The sequence below is a fragment of the Hemiscyllium ocellatum genome, unplaced genomic scaffold (genome assembly GCF_020745735.1).
Source record: "Hemiscyllium ocellatum isolate sHemOce1 unplaced genomic scaffold, sHemOce1.pat.X.cur. scaffold_101_pat_ctg1, whole genome shotgun sequence".
In the NCBI taxonomy this organism is placed as follows: domain Eukaryota; kingdom Metazoa; phylum Chordata; class Chondrichthyes; order Orectolobiformes; family Hemiscylliidae; genus Hemiscyllium; species Hemiscyllium ocellatum.
The window spans coordinates 2835152-2842686 of NW_026867640.1; positions in this window are offsets into that span (position 1 = coordinate 2835152).

The window sequence follows — 7535 nt, forward strand, 5'->3', positions numbered from 1 at the left end:
TGGAGGCATTGGTCATAACATGGCTGAATTTCCGCTGCAGTATGAGAGGGAGAAGTTAGATCTTGAGATAACGGCATGAAGCTCAATAAAGGCAAATACAGACGCATGGCGGGGATGTTAGGAAGAATTGATTGGGAGATGAGTCCATCAGCAAAGGCAGTGGAATTGCAATGAGTGGAGCTTCTGGGATTAATTTAGTAAAAGTAACAAAGATTCATTCCAAGGAAAAAGAAGCGTGGTGCAGAGTGGTACGATAACCTTGGTAGACTAGGGAAATCATAAAACCAGGAGAGAAACAATGTCATTTGGGAAAGGAGACGAATGGGAAGGTTCTGTTATGATGTTGAGTTGAAGGTGTGAACATTTAAGAGAGAGACTAAATGTTGTACTGAACTGAGAGTTCACAAGCATCTGGACATATGACTAGATGGCAGTCCTAGAGTATACTTGAAAATTGAAAATTTCAAACAGGTGGCAATGAAATGAATTTAGAAGACTTCGTGGCTGTTTGACAACAATTCAAATTTAACCAGTGAGTTTAAATTATGCCGCAGCTGCTACAACCAATTCAATAATCCAATATTAGTGATATGACAATGCAGACATTTGAATATCAGAGAGCAGCTGCCATCTACACAGGAACGCCTGAACAACTGATATCCTGCTCTCCCAAATGTAAGAAAGACACCATCAAATATAGATTTTCATATGAAACACTTTCTCAGAAAAAAAGAAAGAATACGATCAAGGGAATTCAGGAGATGGAAGAGTGAAATCACAGAAGATGACAGCGGCTGCGTCGTTCTGAAATTACATTCATGTGATTTTATTAAGTGTCCTGTTGAAACGGCATATACTTACAGAGTTGGAGGCAGTAATAAGCATTTAAGAAGAGGGATGCAGAGAGCTGCAAATAGCTGCTGCTTGATGTTCACTTTCGAATCAAAGAGTATATTGATGCTCTTTTCTGCACATCGTGGAATTTGGTAGTTCTCTGTCACTCCTGTCTTTAGAGATTACAAAATGATGGGAAGGTTTTCCGGGAGTTTAGTTTAATTAATGGAGGGGGATCCTGGCCGTGTGTTAACAGTATGGAGCGGTGGAGTCGAGATTTGCTCAGGTTTAAACAAGGCCAGTCGGAGGTTTGGACAGATTGGAAGAGCTTTGGTGCACAAAAGCTCCCAGCAGACTTATGCATTTGCCAAGTCGTGTCTTCGATTCATAAATAAAAGTCGGCGAAAATGTTTGTTTAATTTTGGTTACATGTGGTTTGTTCAATTAAAAATGAGGGCAATGGATCTTAACATTTCTTATAAGATTTTGGGATTTGAAGTTGCTCGCCGTTTGTGCCAAGAAGGTTTAGAAAGACAGCGCAAGTATACATTGCTGCAATTAGCAAACATTTAAGGATTGGTTCGAACCAGCGACAAAAGGACAGCTGAAACTCAAATGCCAAGCACTTAAGTGTATCTGAGAAACAGACATGAGGAGAGTTAAACAAAAAACATAAATTGCATTAGACGTAAATGCAGTAAAGAAAAGGAAAGAGCAGCCATGAGTCAAGAAACAAAGAGAGCAGAATGGAAAAGAGAGAGTGAAACGAAGAGAGAAGAAAGAGAGAGACAGAAAAAGAAGAAAGAGAGCGTGGCAAAAAAGAGAACGAGAGCAAAATGAAAGGGGAAGAAGTTTCTCAAGGAAATGGAGAGAAAGACAAGAAAGGGAACGAGAAAATGACAGAGAATTTGAATTTTCAGAAGTTCCGAATTCGTCAGGAAAGTCAAGTTGAAAGAATGAAGATAAAGACAGAAGGCACTGAAGTTTGTTAGAATATTGTCACTACTGTTGAGCACGACGTCAAAGCTTCTTTATTTCGTATGAAAAATGCTGAGTTAGATTGAGTGGTCACAGAACTTGTGGAATATGCTACTTCAGACAATGTTGGTCGGCAGAGCTGGTGAGGTATTTGCAGCGTTGTCAGATGAAGGATCAAAAGACTATTAAGACATAAAGCATAGCATTCTCACCAGAAATGCGTCAATAAACCCGCCGACATCGATCACAGCTGCTTTCCTTTGAAAAAAAAAACGGACTGGAGGTGGCATCATACATCGTAAGAATACATGACCGAGAAAGACAGACACGGGACACAGCACTACGCTTCATGAAAGACTCTCAATGATGATGTTTTTACGTGACCATCGTGATGAATCATCTGAAAAGAAACCTTTCCGAACATCCAGCTAACTTACACACAAATTATTAAGATGTTAAACTGGCTGTTTTGATATTCAACGAAGTTTTCAACGATCCAAGTCGCAGTGAGTGGAGTTGGCCAATCACTAGTTCCCAAACATAACAGGAGTCAACGATTTTGTGCGGATATCGGAAGATCAAGTCCATACAAAGTAGGACTCAAATCTGATGCCACAATTGGTGGACTATATAGAGCAAGTTAGCCAAGCCATTTACACCACAAAGTTGAGCTTACTGCGTGTTTATTAGCAGATAGTGTTATCCAAATGAGGTGAAGGAAATTTGTGCATGCGTCACCAGAAATTGTATATATTACAATAAAAATAAATTATGCTTTATGCAATGATACACGCGCCAACCACGTTAAAACAGATCAGTTTATCAGAATAATGCAGTACTCTTCTCTGAGTCATGGAAACATCTCATGGTCAGTTGGGCGACAGTGAGATCTACAGATATTCCAGTTGAGAGTCGAGAGTGTGCTGCTGGTAAAGGACAACAGGTCAGACAACTTTGGAGAAGGAGGAGAGACGTTGTTTCCGGCAAAAGCCCTACATCAGGAATTTGACAGAGTTGGCAGAGCTCTTTGTAAGATTAAGCGAAGCAAAACTAGTAACAAACTTAAAGGGAACAGAATTCGCAGAGGCAATGGTGGAACTGTATTGCCATAACACCATGTTGAGAATCTTGAGAAGACTTACAACCTAAACCTCAATCTCAGCTGCACTGCAAGTCTACTGAAACACAACAAACACCTGTGTGCGTAATACGTTGAAAAAAGCCCAAAGATGGGAACACAACACCTGCCGTCGAAACGCCACCCGCTAACAACTGAATTCCCTCCATACAAATGCCTCTGAAAACAGGCATGATCACGAAATGTCTAATACAAACCACCTCCCAATCCTCCATAGGCGGGAAGAATAGCAGAATAGAATGTTAGCAGACCTTTGCGAGAATTGATTAATGGTGCCTAACTCTGAAACAACAAATTTAAACTGGAAATGACATGTCAAAACACTTCGTGCAACAAAATGTCTGACCAGGACTGGGCAAGCACATTACAACGAAACATCAGCATCAAGTAACAGCAGACCAAGACAGAGAAAGAAAAATAGCCTGACAAGAAAATAAACTGGGCAGGTTTGCACACAAGAAGAACACTACAAATTAGAAGCTTTGATAAAGAACCTGCCTGACCGACTACTAACACAAACAAAAGAAAAGTCGTCCTCGTACAAGGGATGAGCGACAACTACAGGGACGTAGACGAAAATGAATTCCTCATAGCACTGCAATCAAAACTGCTAAAATAACGGACATGCAGAATAAACCCAGCAGACGATCAGAAACACAGTAGCAACAACAGAAAGAAGGGAAAGCCGTCAACACAAAAGAAATGTCTCGTCTGGAAGAACTCAGAAAAGGAAGAACTATTGTAAGCATTCCGGCAGTGAAAGGGTTCATGACCGTCATTTGAAACACAACACAACTCATTGCAAAAACGAACTCACCACGCACAGATACCGACACAGACTAAAACGTGACTCAGTACTCAGCTTCACAACTGGAAATCTGTACCAAATCATTACTGAAGAAACTGCACAAATCTTGCGATGTTAACAAGACAGATCTCCAATTAATGAAACTGAATGGACACACCGTTTCTCGGGATAACCTAAGGTACAGAAACCAGCCACCTGACACCCGACATCACTACAACAACACAACGCCCCCAACACATCCCCGGCTGAGACTGATCCAACCTCTCAATTCGCGGCATAGCAACATACACTACCACACAACTTCACTGTGAACGAAAATACCTCGGAGAAGACTCATGACACTCCATCCACTCCAGACAAGTCCCAGCATATCATCAAGGACACCAAGGTAGTAGAGGATGATGTCATAGTCTCCTTCCACCTTACGGCCCTTTTCAAAACAAGTGACATTATCCTTGCCAAAGAACATTTGACCTCACGACGAGACGAGCCATGGACATAAACAACAGTCATCACCCACTCCAGCAGCAAGGCCAGCATTCTCAAGATAGCGGACCTTTGGCTCACTGCGCACTTCATCTTATTTTGTAAGACCTACAAAACAATCATCAGGACACCCACGAGATTACCAATATTAGGACTCTACGCAGAATGAGTTATGGAGAGACATGAACGAAATGATCTCCTCTTGATCCAAACCAAGTTTTGGAGCCGCCATGTGGATTGCACCTTTATTTTCATAAAGCGGTACATATTAGAATTAAACTATAATATCATTAACAACATCCTCAATGCCATACATTTCATCAAAGAGGAAGAGAGCAAAAACATGCTACCCTTCCTAGATGTCACAGTGGAACGTAACAGTCAACAGAAAAGCAACACATACATGCTGGTACTCAACTGCAGGAACAATCATCTCAACAACAGATGAATGAAGCTGCATCTCTACTTTACAGAAACAGACCACTACACGCTGCAACAAACCACCAACTATGAGCCGTAGAATAAAAATATCTGGAAGTATAATTCAAGACTAACGAGTACCCGATGAGCACAGCCCGCAGATTCTTGAACAACAAACCCAAACAAGAAGGCACAACGTACCGAGATATTCAAGCCACACAATCATACATCAAAAGACATTTGGAGAGACGACCAAACCACTGTGACTACTTGTCATCATGGTCGCCCACAAACATACCAACACACTGAAACATTTACTAATGAAACTAAAAGATGCTGTGTTAAAAACAGGTGTAATGCGAATTTCATCTGCAAAACGCCCTGCAAGGTCTGCAAAGACACTATGTCGGACAGACAGGCTGGTCGATCACCAGGATGCACGAGCACGAACTAGCCACCTTGAAAGCATAACCTCCACAAGCCATTCCGAGCACTTCCATTAACTTTTCCACAACAAGAATCGGTCAGAAGTCTCTCAGATACAATTGCAATGCCGTATCCTTCGCAGTAATGTTCGAGGGGCTTCCTCATATGACAGACTGCACATGCAACAGAGAGGGACAGACAAAGGCATTCAGTGGACAGGTTGGCCCAACTTACATAGGCGTGAGACAAAGTTGATGCCTCCACCCGCCTCCGTTTAAAATGGAGAACCAGGTGTGCAAATCGGGAACTGAACAAGACACCATTTCATTGTTTCTGAGCTTCACAATGCCAGCACTCGATATCCTATAGAGCCAAAGATCTAAGTCCCGGAAAGATATAGAGGACAGCAGGATTCGCATTTAAGATTAAAAAATGCAATAAGTTAACTGAGAACATACCGTGAATTTTTATTGAAAAAGACAAAGAAGAGTGACTAACTGGGGGAATGAAACCAAGGAGGGTCCAAATCACAACAATGAAAACATTTAATAAATACATTGCAGGATCAATTGTCATGTTATATTTCATGAAAGTCTGGATCTCCATCTCACAACCAGCTCAGAAATCATAAACTGGGACACGGTAATTGCCCAGCATGGAAAGCTCTGCAGGCGATACAAGAGTAATACTCAGGAAATTTGCCACGCTGGCATGGGGAGCATTGCAAACCTGTGCCAATACATTCGTACTGTGCGTACTCTGGATACATTTGTAGCCAGTACTTTGAGTAACCGTTAATGGAATCCCCACACGCTTATGTCTCCATATGATCATTGAACCAGAAAAAAGTAATTTCTTCTCGTGTGTGCGTGTGTGCGTGTGTGTGCGTGTGTGTGTGCGTGTGTGTGCGTGTGTGCGTGTGTGTGTGTGTGTGTGTGTGTGTGTGTATAAATCTTGGGGCCAATGAATGCTGAAATCACTTTATGACACAGAAAACTCAGTGACGAATCAGTGAATAGCTGTCAGTGAGGGACATTTTATACACAGGAATGCCGATTTCATTGGCAATGTTCAAATAAACATTTTTCCTGACCAACAACAATACTTTCACAGATCACAGGAATGATGGATTGATGTGATTTTAGTGTGAGCTCGGATACAAGAGAAGGTGTACTGAAGCATATTTGCTTCCGCAGGTTTGGAGTTGGGAATGTCAGCAGCCGATATTTCACATCGTTAAGGCTTTATTTCATGGCTCAATACCCAATTGGTGAGAGAATTGCTCAGTTAAATATACAATCGGAGCGTTAGCATGTATAATTAGGATTCGACCGGACATGATGTCAGGAATCAGCTCATGGCCACAGCTGAGTTTCGTCTGCTCCATTCTTAGATATTGGCCAGGGTCAGAATGGAATCAGACGAAGAAAATGGACTTTGTCACCAGAAGTGAAGCGAGTGACATACACGTTACAAATATTTACTTGTCGGGCAGTCACGCAATGCATCGGCTTAACAGAGAGACCCAAGACGGGTAATTTCAGAAAAGAAAGAGGGATGAAAGTACACACAATTTAATGCAGTTAGAAGGTCTTCAAGCGTAAATACGTGGATTCAGAGCGTGACGGGTCACAGGTTTAGCAGCAATGATTGCAGAGAATAGATCAGTAATGCTGGCATACCTGGTATACAGAAAAATAAATCTGAACTTTAACACTTACCCGGGAGACCAATGATAGCCAGGATAGGATAATAAATGAAAGTAAAAATACGGAGTGCATAATAGATCCTCATTGGTAATGACATCCAATCGTAATTTTTCGAAAGATACAAAATTACACCAGATAAACTTTTGTGCATTGAGAAAACATTCCAGTCTATTGCTGTCAGATTCAGGTCTACTGTTTGAACGTTCCAGTGTATCGTTCTGAGATTCTGATCCATTGTTGGGATATTCCTGTCGATTGTTTTCAGATTCTGAACTCTCCTCCGCCTCTCTCTGGAGCTGTTGTTCCCTGTTAGTGGGACAACGCATTAAACGGCGCCCATTTGTCATTGAAGAACACAAAACCCCACACTGGAATAATTCGAATCCATGGAGACTGACATGAACCGCAATCACTGAACAAACAGTTTCATTTAATACCTTCCTACATCACTTCTCACAACAAAAAATATAACATGCGAGAACATTTATATGGTCTGGTTGAAATCAGTGCAGGTTGCTGAGAGAAGGATCACAAATCCACCAACATGTTTAATCTTTCTTCCTTGCAACTGTTAACAGTGGCAGAACACTGCTGAGTTGGATATGACCCACATTGTTTAGTAAACGGGATAGCTATACAATATCAGACCAGCTGCGTAAAAGGATTGATGGGGAAATTTACAAAGAACATAAGCAAAGCAATACTGATGATATGTTGTGTAATGCTGCTCCTAGTT